Source organism: Zalophus californianus, chromosome 10, assembly GCF_009762305.2.
Source record: "Zalophus californianus isolate mZalCal1 chromosome 10, mZalCal1.pri.v2, whole genome shotgun sequence".
In the NCBI taxonomy this organism is placed as follows: Eukaryota; Metazoa; Chordata; class Mammalia; order Carnivora; family Otariidae; genus Zalophus; species Zalophus californianus.
The window spans coordinates 52,548,901-52,565,148 of NC_045604.1; the positions used below are offsets into that span (position 1 = coordinate 52,548,901).

General features: G+C 38.2%; 1 protein-coding gene and 1 pseudogene across 5 annotated transcripts in view; one reads left to right on the plus strand and one right to left on the minus strand.

The window, feature by feature from the left end:
• Positions 1 to 16,248, minus strand: part of RABGAP1L (RAB GTPase activating protein 1 like) — a 758,983-nt gene that overhangs the window by 370,333 nt on the left and 372,402 nt on the right. The window lies entirely within an intron of this gene.
• Positions 2,487 to 3,686, plus strand: LOC113932000 (annotated as a pseudogene).

Genomic DNA, 16,248 nt, shown 5'->3' on the forward strand with positions numbered 1-16,248 from the left:
TTGACAATGCAGTGACTTCAAGTCTCTATCTCCTACACTCAGTATTAAATAATGTGAATTTTGTAATTTCTGGCAATTTTTTTTTTTTTAATGAGGTATATGTTGTGTGTGTGTGTGTGTGTGTGTTTATGTATTTAGGGTCAGTCTCTGTTTTTTTTTAAGGTCTAGCTGAAACATTTAAGTTGAATTTTTTATTACTTTGAAACAGATTAAAGCTCTAAGACTCGTATTCATGATAATAATGAACAACAGAAAGTACTTCTTTCAAAAACACATTTAAATAATTTAAGAAACAAAAAATAATAAATAGTAATTAAAACTTTTAGAGTATAAAACATAATAAAACACTTGATTTTTTTTTTAAAGATTTTATTTATTTGACAGAGACACAGCGAGAGAGGGAACACAAGCAGGGGGAGTGGGAGAGGGAGAAGCAGGCCTCCCACTGAGCAGGGAGCTGGATGCGGGGCTCGATCCCAGGACCCTGGGGTCATGACCTGAGCCCAAGGCAGCCGCCTAACCGACTGAGCCACCCAGGAGCCCCAACACTTGATTTTTAAATTTCAGTAAATACTTAAGTAATTGAGTAACAGAAGCATAGCTTGAAAGGGATGACGTGATTCATTTATGGATGAGTTTAGTCCTTTCTCTGTCAACAAGAGCTAGGTTGCTGTCTTCAGACTCATACTATCATATTCTCTGAGGGAAAAACACCTACATTTGTCTAGAGTTTGAGACTCATAATGATTGAGAAATAAAACTTAAAGAAAACAGCTGCCTGAGTTAAAAGTCCATAAATTCACCTTCCCTTTATTTTGTTTTCTCACCCAGCTTCATTATAGCCTCATACAATATCTACAGGAGTTCACCTCTCAACACCATGGTGCCAGTAACTTTTCGATACCAGGAATGACAAATAAAAAGTAACACTTAGGAAATTAAGGGCAAGCAGCCGCACACTGGTTTAAGAGACAGGATGGTTAAAAAAAGAAGACAAAAATTAAGAGTAGCGTCTCCAAATATAACTTGAGAACTTACTTGCAGTAGAGTCCAGATACTTCTACCTTTTAACAATACTCCTCCTCCTTTGTTTAGAAAGATCAGCCAAATCAATTGTGGAGGTCAATAGAATGATAAAATGTCATAGGCAGCATCTTTATAACTCTAGGGAAATTTAGCAAACCTTGAAAGTGAGACAAGGTTAAATGAGGTAAAGAGGCAAATTTATTAAGCTATATATATATTTGATTCAGTGGAAATTTTAACTTACCCTGGCAGTTAAGCTACATAACACCATAAGGAGTTCTGTTAGGATGAGACAACTCTCTAAATCCCTACAGAAATATGACTCCATTCTTTAAGGGCTAGGGTATCATATCCTTTAGGATACATATTGGAAAAGGAGAATTGCTCTGCCATGAGGACTGGCTGCTTTCTGACTGATTTAAGATGATGAGACCATGGAGGGTTGCCGGGGTGGCTCAGTCACTTAAGGTTGCAACTCTTGGTTTCAGCTCAGGTCACGATCTCAGGGTTGTGATACCAAGCCCCAAGACCAGCTCTGTGCTGAGCATGGAGTCTGCTTGGGATTCTCTCCCACTCTCTCTTTGCCCTCCCCCCCACCCCGGTTTGTGCATGAGCACTCACATGCACATGCTCTCTCTCTCTAAAATAAATAAAATTAAAAAAAAAAAAAAGATGATGAGACCATGGAAAGCCAACAGACCACCAACAACTTAGGATCAGAGAGCAGGCAGTCCTAGGGCTACTACTTCAGCCCTCTTCTTTAGAACAAGAAAGCACTCTAGCTTGGTCCCTCATTTTAACTCTTCCTAATTCAAAGAGTTATACTGCAGTCTTGCAGCCACTTCCTCATCATCTCCTAAAGGGAAAAGAGATAATAAGGAAAACACTCTCCTCTCCCCTCAGAGTTTTCACCAAACAAGGACAGTTCATTTCTGCCACTCTCTGAGGCTCTAACATGTCTAAAAACTATTTAATCTTCCACAGTTGTGTTGTGACCTCCTTTTTCATACAAAAGGTCTAACATGGAGCCTCATGTCAGCCACTTTGGTGCCTTCTGGAAAGGCTATGATGTTTTGTCTCAGCCTACAGAAACACACTCCTTCAGTATCCATCATATTCTTACCCATTCCTGTAATTCTGCTCTTGTTCCTCTACTATGATGCAGCCTCTAAGCCCTTCCCTTATCAAAGTCATCTTAACCTACATAGAGTCCGTCACCTTTGATGCTATTTATCTACTGCAGACCTAAAGTAAAAATTTCCCCCTCCTTAAAATTTCCCCCCTGAGAGTCAACTGATAATTTATTGGCATGGATTAGTTGTTTTCCTATATAACTACTACATCTACCTAATCACATCACTAATCACACCAAATGTTAAGGAAAAGGAACCTATCTTTTTTTCTTTTTGGCACATAAAAGATGCTCAACAGACGACCCACCTCCCCACCGGGCAGGCTGCATGGGCCGCTGCTTCCCACGCGGTCTATGTGTGGTGGTGCGGCCGCCGCCAGGCTCGCGGCTCTGGCCCCGTGTGCTCAGCCGGGAGTCCAGCCGGGAGTCCATCCCACCGTCCAAGCGACCCCACCGTCCAAGTGACCCCGCGGCAGCCTCATGGCGCCACCCTGAATCGGGACGCACAACCGCACTTTCCACTGTGATGAGGCCCTGGCGTGCGCATTGCTGCGCCTCCTGTCGAAGTACCGGGATGCAGAGATTGTGCGGACCCGGGACCCTGAAAAACTGGCTTCCTGTGACATTGTGGTAGATGTGGGTGGCGAGTACGACCCTTAGAGACACCGATATGACCATCACCAGAGATCTTTCACAGAGACCATGAGCTCCCTGTCTCCTGGGAAGCCGTGGCAGACCAAGCTGGGCAGTGCAGGACTCATCTATCTGCACTTCCGGCACAAGCTGCTGGCCCGGTTGCTGGGCACCAGCGAAGAGGACAGCATGGTGGGCACCATCTATGACAAGATGTACGAGAACTTTGTGGAAGAGGTGGACACGGTGGACAATGGGATCTCCCAGCGGGAAGAGGGAGAGCCTAGATACGTGCTGACTACCACACTGAGCGACCGGGTTGCCTGACTGAATCCTGTCTGGAACCAGCCCAACCAAGACATCAAGGCCGGGTTCAAGCGTGCAATGGACCTAGTCCGAGAGGAGTTCCTGCAGAGACTAGACTTCTACCAGCATAGCTGGCTGCCAGCCCAGGGCTTGGTGGAAGAGGCCCTGGTCCAGCGATTCCAGGTGGACCCAAGTGGGGAGATAACGGAACTGGCGAAAGGTGGATGCCCCTGGAAGGAGCCCTCTATCACCTGGAATCGGGGCTGTCCACACCGGGGACCATCACCTTTGTTATCTACACTGACCAGGCCGGACAGTGGCGGGTAAAGTGTGTGCCCAAGGAGCCCCATTCATTCCAGAGCCGGCTGCCCCTGCCAGAGCCAGGCCGAGTCTTTGGGATGAGGCCCTGGACCAGGTCAGTGGGATTCCTGGCTGCATCTTTGTCCACACCAGCGGCTTCACTGGTGGGCACCACACCAGAGAGGATGCCTTGAGCATGGCCCGTGCCACCCTGGCCCAGCGCCCGGTACCTAAACCTCCCACAAATTCCCTAGTCCAAAAAAATGTCATCTATCGCATTAAAAAATAAATAAACAAAAGATGCTCAACAAATGTTTGTTGTATGAATCCCTTAACATGCTTACAATGTTTTACATATATTATAGGAGCTCAATAAATACTTGGTATTTACACGAGTAAGGGAAATTACTGCAAGGACTTTTGCCATAAAGCTATTGAAGGATATCCTATCTATAGTATAACTGTTTTAAGGCTTAAAGAATGTTGACATTACTCTAGGGTAGGTTAAGCAGTGATGGGAAACAGTTAAAATTCAGTATGAAAGATAATTTGTACTTTGGCATACTTATAATCCTTTTTAAAAGGCTCTAAATATGTATTTCATTTATTTAATGTGTATATAATTACTTACAATGCTTAACTATAAACAGAGCTCTCATTTATAGAAAAAGTATAATTATGAAAGAATGCTTGCTATTTTCTCTATATTCTTTAATCATGACCAAGGGAAGCCTATCAGGACATAATGCAATGCCATAAGCCAAGCACCCTCTTGCTTATTCTAACTGCTGGAAACCGAATTAAGAAGCAATAAACAATTCCCTGCATGCTGGCCTTAGAAACTCCAAGTGTAAGCAAAAATACAACGACATGAAAAAGGTTATGTAACTATCACTATTTATTATCTCAAGTGTTATTAAGCACCAAAAGGCAAAGAGCTGTCACCAACTAAATTTAAGAAGGACTTTTATTTTCTTCCTTTAAAAAAGATAAGACACAATGAATCATGGAACACTACAACAAAGACGAATGATGTAATGTATGGTGATTAACATAATAAAATAAAATTTTAAAAAAGATAAGATGTGGTAAGATATGTGAATATGTGACCCCCCCCCCAACCACCATGAACATATTTTCAGAGAATCCTCACTTTAGAGGAAAAATGATCATTTTTAACTTCTAGGACTGTAACTTTGCCTAAAATTGAAAGAAATTATTTCAAACAAGATGTCTTTTCAAAGAAGGGAATTACAGTGTATAAATCAAACCAAACACTTCATCCTGTGATACATATTATGCCATATTTTACTTTGGAAGTAAAAGTACTGCTTTTTGAAAATCTGCCGTCACAAAATTTCATGGAGCTCACTTGCAAATGCCAAGGGGATACAGCTGATTACCATTACTTTTACCATTACCATTACAGGAAAGTTTAACCTAATCATGAATACAATGCAAGAAACACTTAGAGATACCTCCTTTAAATGGGGGAGGAGAATTTGGGGCACCTGGGCGGCTCAGTCAGTTAGGCATCTGACTCTTGGTTTTGGCTCAGCTCATGATCTTGGGGTCCTGGGATCAGCCTGCATCTGCTCTACACTCAGTGGGGAGTCTCCTTGGGATTCTCTCTCTCTCCCTCTCCCTCTGCCCACCCCTCCTGCCCCCCCACACTCACACTCTCTCTTTCTCAAATAAATAAATAAATCTTAAAACAAAGGGAGAACTTTAGATTAAGCAGGTTCAATATCCTGAAAAAAAAAAAACCCCACAAAATTAAGGAAAAGGTACATAGGCTCTTTCAGAAAAGGCAAACGAGTGATGGCTCAATTTTTAAACATAATAATACCAAAGATTTTGGTCCAATTTGCAAAGGTAACTAGCTTATATTTGAAAAACAATGGTGATCCAAATGAAAGGAACAAAATGAAATTACAAAAACCTGCTGAATTTGACTATAAATCATTTTTGAGGCTATACTAGAAGTAACTAAAAGAGCACTAAATTAACACTTTCAATAAAGTGACAGATTTTGATTATTAATCTCTAAGAGAAGGAACACTAATTGTAATTATTTGTGGTTCTGTGATTCCTATCGAGGATTTCTGCATCTAAGTAAGTGAGAAATAATGGTCTACAGTCTTGTTTTTCCATCCTCTCTTTGTTTTTGCTATCACAGTAATACTAGCTTCATTAAATGAGTCAGGAAATGTTCCACCCAATCTTCTGGAAGAGACTTTTTACAAAAAAATGGTGTTAACTCTTCTTTACATGTTTGGTAGAATTCTCCAGTGAAATACTGGAACTAGAGATTTGTTTTTCAAGAGTTTTAAAATTACAACTACAATTTCTTCAATGCTTAATGGGCTATTCAGATTATTTCATCTTGGTTGAGTTCTGGCAGTTTGTATTTTTCAAGAAATTGATTCATTTCTTCTAAATTATCCATTAATGGGTATAAAGTTGTTTACAGTATTCCCTTGTTATCTTTCTAATGTCTACAGGCTCTGTACTGATATTCCCTATTTCATTCCTGATACTGATGATTTATATCTTTTCAACTTTTTTTTCTGCCTTTTCAGAGATTTACTAATATTACTGTTTGTTTTTCAAGAAATTAGCTTTTCGTATTCATTACTTCTGTTTTTTTATCGCTGAAGTATACTTGGACAATTAAGAATTGTATATATTTAGGGCGCCTGGGTGGCTCAGTTGGTTAAGCGACTGCCTTCGGCTCAGGTCATGATCCTGGAGTCCCAGGATCGAGTCCCGCATCGGGCTCCCTGCTCGGCAGGGAGTCTGCTTCTCCCTCTGACCCTATCCCCTCTGATGTGCTCTCTCTCTCTCATTCTCTCTCTCTCAAATAAATAAATAAAATCTTAAAAAAAAAAGAATTGTATATATTTAAGGTATACAATTTGATTATTTGACCCACATATACATTGTGAGATAATCACCACATTCAAGCAAGTTAACATATCCATCTCTTCAGTTAGCACATTTTCTTTTTTTGTGATGATAACAAGATCTACCCTCTATCCTAGCAAGTTCCAAGTATACAATATTGTTAATTACAGTCACTTACAGTACATTAGATTGATAGTATTTATTCAACTTGCAAAACTGAAACTTTGTCCTCTCAACCAACACTATCCCATCCATTTCCCCCTTTCCCCAGCTCCTGGTAAATACCATTCTACTCTCTGCTTCTATGATGTAGACTATTCTAGATTCCAAATCTAAGGGAGAACATACCATGTTTGTCTTTCTGCATCTGGCTTATTTCACTTAGCATGATATTCTCCAGGTTCATCTATGTTGTTACAAATGGCAGGATTTTGTTCTTTTTAAAGGCTGAATTATATTCCATATACATAAAATCACATTTTCCTTATCCATTCATCTGTGGATGGAAACTTGGGTTGTTTCCATATCTTCACTGTTTAAATAATGATGAAATAAACATTGTAGTGAAGCAATCTCTCAAGATGCTGATTTCATTTCCTTTGGTTATATACCCAAAAAAGAGACTGCTGGATCATATGGTAGTTTTATTTTTACTAAGGAACCTCCATACTGTTTTCCATAATAACTGTAACAATTTACAATACCACTAAAATGTTCCCTTTGTCACAATGTTATCATCACTTGCTGTCTTTTGTCTTTCTGATAATAGCCATTCTAACAGGTGTAAAGTGATGTCTTACTGTGATTTTGATTTGCATTTCCCTGATTATAAGTGAAGTTGCACATCTTTCACAAATCTGTTGGCCATTTGATGTCTTCTTTGGAAAAAATGTCTATTGAGGGCCTTTGCTCATTTTTGATCAGGTTGTTTTTTGTTTCATTGTTTCCTGTACAGTTGTATGAGTTCTATATTTTGGATATTAACCCTTTATAAAATATATGGTTTGCAAATATTTTCTCCCATTCCACTGATTGCCTTTTTATTTTGTTGATTGTTTCCTTTGCTAGATAGAAGCTTCTTAGTTTGATGCAATCTCATTGGTCTATTTTGCTTTTGTGCCTGTGCTTTTGATGTCATACCCAAAAAACCATTGCCCAGACCAATTGTAAAGAGCTTCTCCCCCCACCCTATGTTTTCTTCTAGGAGATATATGGTTTCAGGTCTTACATTTAAAAGTCTTTAATACATTGTGAATTGGTTTTTGTGTATGGTGTAATATAAGGATCCAATTTCATTCTTCTGTATGTGAATATATCCAGTTTTCCCAACACCATTTACTGAAGAGACTATCCTTTTCCCATTCTGTGTTGTTGGCACCACTGTCAAAAACTGGTTGACCATGAATGTGTAGATTTATTTCTAGATATTCCATTGACGTATATGTCTGATTTTATGCTAGTACTATACTGTTTTGATTACTGTATATTTGTAATATATTTTGAAATGAGGAAATGTGATGCCTCCAGCTTTGTTCTTTTTTCAGATTGCCTTGACTGTTCAGGGTCTTTTATGAATCCATTTGATTTTTAGAGTTTTTTCCCTATTACTACAAGGTATGCCATTTGAATTATGATAAGAATTGCAATGAATCTGTAGATAGCTTTAGGTAATATGGACATTTTAACAAGATTAATCCTTCCAATCTGTGAATTGGGATGTTTTCCCATGTGTCTGTTTCTCCTTTAATTTCCTTCATCAACATTTATAATTTTCAGTGTACAAGTCTTTCATCTCTTTGGTTAAGTTCATTCCTACATATTTATTTTCTTTTTTGTTACTACCGTGAATGGGATTACTTAAGTTCTTTTTCAGAGAGTTTGTTGTGTATAGAAACATGATTGATTTTTATATATTGATTTTGTATTCTGCAACCTTACTGAATTTGTTTATCAGTTCTAACAGTTTTTTGGTTGAGTCTTAGTGTTTTCTCCATATAAGATCATGTCATCTGTAAACATAAATAATTCTACTTCTTTCTTTCCAGCTTGGATGGCTTTTATTTCCTTTTCTCAGTCTGGGACTTCTAGTACTATGTTGAAAAACAGTGGCAAGAGTGGGCATCCTTACCTTATACCAGATCTTAGATGTGGGCTTCTCATATATGGACTTTATTGTGTTGCAGTAAGATTCTCCTACACTTATTTCATCGAGAGTTAAGTATCAGGCATCTCTTGTAGGGCAGCTCTAGTGATGACAAACCCTGTCAAGTTTTTGTTTGTTAAGGAAAGACTTTATGTCCCCTTCGTTTTTTTTTTTTTTAAGATTTTATTTATTTATTTGACACAGAGAGAACCAGACACAGAGAAAGAGAGAGACAGAGAGCAAGCACAAGCAGGAGGAATGGCAGGCAGGGGAGAAGCAGGCTCTCCACTGAGCAAGGAGCCCTACATGGGGCTTGATCCCACGACCCCAGGACCATGACCCGAGCAGAAGGCAGCTGCTTAACCAACTGAGCCACCCAGGTGCCCCTGTCCCCTTCATTTTTAAAGAATAATTTTGCCAGGTATACTATTCTTGGTTGGTAGTTTTTTCCTTTCAATACTTTGAACATATCATCCCACTCTCTCCTGGCCTGCAAGCTTCATGCTGAGAAATCCATTGACAGTTTTATAGAAATTCCCTTATATGTAATGAGTTGCTTTTCTCTTGCAGCCTTCAAAATTCTCCCTATCTCCTTGACTTTTGACAATTTGATTATAATGTGTCTCAGTGAAATCTCTGGGATGATACTATTTCGGGACTTTTGAGTTTCATGAATCTGGACTTCCATTTCTCTCTCCAGATTTGGTAAAGTTTTTAGGCATTATTTCTTTCAGGACATTTCTGCTGCTTTTATAATCTTTTCCCCTTCTGGGACCCCCATAATACATGTATTAGTTCTTTTTGATGGTCTCTCAAGAATCCCATAGGCTTTTTTCACTCCTTTTCTTTCTTTTTTCTTTTTCTCTTCTGCCTAGGTAATTTCAAATGACCTGATTTCAAGTTTGGGAGTCTACTGTTGAAGTTCTTTATTGCATTTTACTATTTCATTCACTGTATTCCTCAGTTCCAAAATTTCTGTTGGCTCTTTTTATGATTTTTCTTTGTTGCATCTCTCATTTTGGCCATGTATTGTTTTCCTAGTTTCATTGAGTTGTCTACCTGTGTTCTCTTGTAGTTCACTGAGATTCCTTAAAACAATTATTTTGAATTCACAGTCCCTCAATTCATAGGTCTCCATTTCATTGGCATTAATTACTAGAAAATTACTGTGTTCCCTTGGTGGTATAATTTTTCTTGGATTTTTCATGTTTCTTGTAGCCCTGCACTGACATCTGCACATTTGAGGGCCAGTCATCTCCAGACTTTATGTATTGGCTTCACTGGGGAAAGACCTTCACCTACAGATGAGTATGATGACACTGGCTGGGTGGGGGTATGGTGGCGCTGGCTCCATGAGGATATAGCAGTAGATCTGGGCTCTGGGAGAGAGCAGCAGTGTAGTCTCCATGAAGCTCTGTTTAATGAGGTCACCATCAGAAAAGACTATAGAGTCCTCAGCAATCAATGTTGTGTATCTCCTCAGTGGTAAAGGCTTCTGGAGTCTTCTTCTTCTCCTTTTCCCCCATAGGGGTAAATAATGGCCAAAAGATCTTCCTTGGCCTTGAGTTTGGCATGCAGGTACACATATGGAAGCAGTAGGATCTGGGGCACTTGTGCCAGTGGGGACACACATGTCTGGGGTAGAGGTGCAGAGAGAGCAGCCATGAAGTTCAGGGGCAAGTAGAACCACTGCAGGTCCTCGGACAAAGGTGTGGATGCATTTGCTGTGGCAATGGCATCAGCATTCAAGGTGTGGGCATGTATGGAGCCAAGGTCCAGGGCTTGGGGGAACAGAATGACCATAGTGCCTGGGACCAGAGTGCAGGTGCACTTACTGCAGTGGTGACGTTGATGCCCAAGGCATGGGCATGTGCTGAGTAGTTGTGGAGCCAGGGTCCAGGACACGCATGTGGCTGTACAAGGTGAGTGTTGACTCTAGCTCCAGAGTTGGTGGGGCCATTCAGCACTCCTGGGAAGAGAGGGAGATGCAAAGGAGTTCAGCAGCATGGATTCTGGGTAGCTCTGTCAGCTAGGTTCAGGGTCAATGAAGACTACAGGGGTCCTCAGTGGAGAAAGCTGCCAGTATCTACAGGGGTGATGAGAATTGCTGGGGTCCTCTTGTTCTTCTTTTTCCCACAGGATAAGGTCACACCAAGGGGATAAGGTGACACAGGCAAAATGTTTCCCTAGGGTTTTCTATGCAGATTCCCAGTTTCTGTGTGCAACAGGGGGCTTTTGCAGCTCCCCTACTGTACTCCAGAGCTATTTTCATTGGTATATAGTTGGGATTTTTTAACTGAAGTATAGTTGATATACAATGTTATATTAGTTCCAAGTATACAACATACTGATTTGACAATTCTATACATTATACAATGTTCGCAGTGTGTAGTTACTATCTTTCATCATACCAAGTTATTACAATATTATTGACTATATTCCCTTTGCTACACTTTTCATCCCTGTGACTTATTTATTTTATAACTGGAAGTTTGTATCTCTTAATCCCCTTCACCTATTGTGTCCATCATTCCTCCTTCCTCCTGGAAACCACCCATTTGTTCTCTGTATTTATGAGTCTGTTTTTGTTTTGGTCGTTTGATTTGGCTCTTTGGATTCTACATGTAAGTGAAATCATATGGTATTTGTCTTTCTCTGTCTGACATTTCACTTAGCATACCACCCTCTAGGTCCATCAATATTATTGTGAATTGCAAGATTTCATTCCTTTTTATGGCTGAGTAATACTCCATTGTATATATATATATACAGTATATCTTTATCCAGTCATCTATTGATGGGCATTTAGGTTGCTTCCATGTCTTGGCTATTATAAATAATGCTGCAATAAACACAAGGGTGTATGTATCTTTTTGAATTAGTACTTTCATTTTCTTTGGGTAAATACCCAGCAGTGGAATTACTGGATTGTATGATATTTTTAAATTTAGTTTTTTGAGGAGCCTCCATATTATTTTCTATAGCAGCTGCACCAATTTACACTCCCACCAACAGTGCACAAGGGTTTCTTTTTCTCCACATCTTCACCAACACTTGTTATTTCCTGTTCTATTTTTTTAATAATAGCCATTCTGACAGGTATAAGGTTATATCTCATTATGGTTTTAATTTGCATTTCTCTGATGATTAATGATGGTGAACATCTTTCATGTGTCTGTTGACCATCTGTCATGTCTCCTTTAAAAAAATGTCTATTGCAATCCTCTGCCCATTTTTTTAGTTGGCTTATTATATTTGTGTGTGTGTGTGAGTCTTGAGTTGTATAAGTTCTTTATATATTTTGGGTATTTGCCCCTTATCAGATATATCATTTGCAAATATCCTCCTCCAGTCAGTAGATTGCTTTTTTATTTTGTTGATGGTTTCCTTCATTGTGCAAAATGTTTTTTAGTTTGATAAGTCCCAATTTTTTATTTTTCTTTTTGTTTCTCTTGCCTGAGAAGACATATCCAGAGAAATGTTGCTATATTGTTTGTACTTTTGTTATTGAATCCATTATTGTCAGATAATATGCTCTGTATGATTTCAGTTCTTTTAAATTTGTTGAGGTTTCTCTTATGACTCAGGATATGGTCTATCTTTGTGAATGTTCCACTTGTATCTGGTATTGTTGGGTTACATGTTCTATATGTATGTGCCAGTTAGATTCTATTGGCAGATTATATTGTTCAGATTTTTTGTATTCCTGCTGACTTTTGTCTAGTAGTTCCATCAGTTGCTGACAAGGGAGTCCTGGGTCCATTTACATTTAACATAACTTCTATAGTGGCTACATGCAACTTATTTTGTTCTTTTGTCCACTGAATATACATTGATGAATGCTGAGCAGGTATACTAAACACACAGCAGCAGTCACTGATTGGCTGAATTTCAGAAGCCTAAGGCTGTCATTGATCTGCTAACTTCCAGAAGTGTAGTCACTGGAGTGAGGCTGTTATTGACTGGCTGATATTGAAAGGCATGGCCACTGGAGTGAGGCTGTCATTGATTGGCTGATTTCACAGCATGTGTACTGATCCAGAGCTATTTCTAATTAATGATGGTTACTTATTCATAACTTGGGACTTCAGGCAAAGAACAGCCTTTTTCTTTCTTGAACATAAAAATTAAGTACTTTTAATTCTTAGTTCCCTTCAGAATAACCTGCAGGAGAGACCATAAAGGACTACACAGATCTTTATTTCTGGAGGTCTGATTTTCAGCTAATGTTTTCATTCAAATGTGTTAAGTGCCAATTACAGTGGTGGAAAAATAGCTCTGTCAAAGCTGTATATTTTGTTGAAAAATGTTTAATACATGATATTTAGTGCATCCTAATACAGGCAATATAGGACACACAACAAAATCATTAAATACAGGAGGCCTGGCTACCCTAACTGTGACGGAATGTAGTGTGTCTTGATAAAGACTGTGGACTTCAGACAGTAAGAACCATGGACAGTTGAGAAATAGGAGAAAGATGTGAGTTAATTAATGTTAGACAGGTGGGGGTGGCAGAGTGGCTCAGTAATGACCATAGAAGGGAGATTAGTTTAAATATATCAGGAACCTAGTAAAAATATTAAAAATGAGATCCCTCAATTATTATAAGGGCACCTTCTTAAACTAAGAGTAGAGAGGATAGACGAAAGTGTTATAAACTAAAGCAGAGTTTGTTCTCTGGTTAATTTTAGTCTTCAAGGGTTTCAGACTGGTATACTGCTGAACTCCTATTTAATGGCTAAGCTAACTCCTCTACACTATTTATAGGAAAAAGCCTAAGCTTCTGGAATTAGTTTTAGGGATTCAGGAACAAGTTGGCTTGGCTTTTCAACAGTTTTACTTCTCCAGCTTTTCCCATTTCTTGAAATCTCAAGAGCTATTACTAAAAGCCTAAGGCTTTCCATTCATCTCTACATAATTCTAAACTTTAGCCTAGAGTGATGACCAAGTTTGTATGAATTCAAAGTGGCTTTTCTCTTCACCAGCATTCTAGGTTTGAATACCTATTTAGGATTGCATTGCAATATTTAAAATCCAGTCTCCTCTTTTAGTGCATTCTTACTCTATCTTTCAAGTATCTAATGCAACCACTTTCCCTGTCCTCCAAAAGCCAAGAAAATTCTGAATTTTATTTTCCATAACTTTTATTATGAAGAAAATAATCAAAATAATGTACCACCCTGTGGAAATAAGGCTGCCTCTTCTATCTTCTTTTGAGAAATGCTTGTATATGGGAAGGAAACTATATGTTTAAGAAGAGTCAGGTGCGGGATGACAAGAGATGTTAGCTAAAACTGCCAACAAAGTAGCCTTTGGCTTCACCAGCGCTGTAGAGTAGGTGATAACCTAGCAGATGGATTTGAGGGCAATTTAGTTTTACTCGCTTCACTGTTCACAAGGGAGTCAAGGACAGGGGTTCAGGTATATTGACAAAATGACTTAACATAGCTATATAACATCTGCCCATACTATTTGAGGAATCAGTCACTGAATTTTTAAATATTCATGGTGTAAATTTTTATACTTGTGAGATTTTCTTTTTTCAATCTAGGTCAATGTTGTAGTTTTAAATTATTTTTTAAACCTTTTTGGCACTTCTAACTAAGCTTGTAAAATACCAACTGGAGATTCAGGTATACTTTTAGTGTTACTTCAACATATGCAGCTAAAATAACAGCAAGTAGTTACTGAGTGTTAAACTTAAAAATCAGAAGAGTGATAAAAAGTCAGAATCTGAGGCTTCAGTAGTAGCTAAATTTTCTTACCAAGATGAATTAGTTAAGCAAAATGAGGGGAATCCAGATAAGTACTGCGATATTAGAAGACAGGTGCCATACAGAAGCCCTCTGCAAATGTATGTGGGGATGAACACAGCACATTTCAGAAACAGGGAAGAGCAGAGGTTTTACTTTTCTGAAAAACTTAGAGAATAGTTCTATTTGTAAACTGGCATGATAAAATCAGGTGATTATTATTATATTTGTCTCTAATACTAAGCATATAGTATGATACAACCATAAATAAAGAAGTTCAGAGTTTCTTCATGATTTCTATTCATAGTCTTAAAAATCCTGGTAAACGGGACTTTTAAGGATTATACAGCACTTTAACAAGAGAAACTATCATTTCACAAGCAAATTAAGAAGGCAAACAATTTAATTAACATTATCCATATAGCAGAGTTTAGAAATCTTAGATTATTTGGCTTCACTCTGTAGATCAGGCTTTCCATTAATTACCTTTGCCCTGAAAAATTACCCCTACAGGCTCCAATGGGAACATGTGTGACATCAATCTGGGAAATGACTCATGAAGTTACTTCTAAACTAACCTCCTATGCACATAGAATGGCACTCATGTCAAGGGGCCAAGCAGCTTTGACGAATTTAACAGGAACTAAAACCTCCTAACAAGTTAGCATTTTATGACATACTTGTACAATTTAGGTTCATGAAAGAAACTAGAACAAAAAATGTGAGAAATTAAAACATCTCATCTAATGTCAAATTATAGCTGGTGACAGAATGCTACAAAGAACTTCACAGAACCTAAACTGCATCTTAAGATCACCTTTGATGGGGTAAATAGTCTGTCTCAATGTGAAACTAAATTTAATCTTGCTGAAAGACAAAATAAATATGATCTTTTTCAAATATAATGTAGTAGGTAATAAACCAATTCATGTGAGTTAAGTTTAAATACCAAGACTATGACTATATATCCAAACTTTGGAAGAGACATTCCCCATCCCTAACAGAGCCTAGGTTGACTCTCAATTTGCATTCTTTTAAAGCACGTCAAGCTCTAGTTTAAGAAACGCTTTCTCTTTTCATCACCTCTACCACCATAATAATAATAAATGCTAACATTCACTGACAGCTTGCTTGCTATGTGCCAGACCCTGTACAGAGACTTACCACAATAAATCTAGGAAGAAACAACTGTCACTTTTTACAAAGAAACATCACTGCTAGCATGATCTAGGAGAAGGATTTGAATCCAAATCTGTCTAATTTTAGATCACTATGTTAAAACTCAGTTTTAAAAAGTGAACTTAATGAAAGTCTACTGACTATGTTTTAAATGCTTTATCTTAATTCAAATGATACAATTTAAGAAAAACAACCAAACAACTCAGCTCTATAATCCTCTTCCTCAATTTCTGTAAAACACTTCTAATGGTTCTAACTCCCCTACTTCACCATGACCAAAAGGATTTAAGAGAGCTTCCCATGGAAAAAGACTCAGAGCAAAGTTTCCTCTTATTATACATGGCACATTGCAGGAAAGATCTGAAAAACTTAGAGATCTGAGTAATATCCAAATTACATCACAGCAAATATCTAATTTTGTTTATACTACAATTTCTGCTTCATACAGCCATTCTCTAGAGCAGAGGTGTATAGTATATACACATATATTAGATAAATCTGAGTCCCTATCTCAATATATTTATACTTAGTAGGTTATCTATATGTACCACTGTCAACCCATATGTTAAATATTTTTAGATAAAATAAATGTAAATAGATGGTCTAATATGTTCCCTTACCCAGTGGGTTACAGTATACTCCTCACTTTGGAGACCATGGAACAGAAGATGCAGAATTTTTCCAGCTTCTTATTTCTCTAAGATTGCCTCCAGACCCAAATGCAGAGCAGCTCAAAGACCTTTTTCTAACAGAAGAGCCAGTGGAATAACCAATCTGATAGCTCAAAAGAGTTTTCAGGACAGGTCTGGAAAAGCCTTATTTTCCTTAAATTTATACTTTGATCTATTCTTCTTTATGATTTTTTT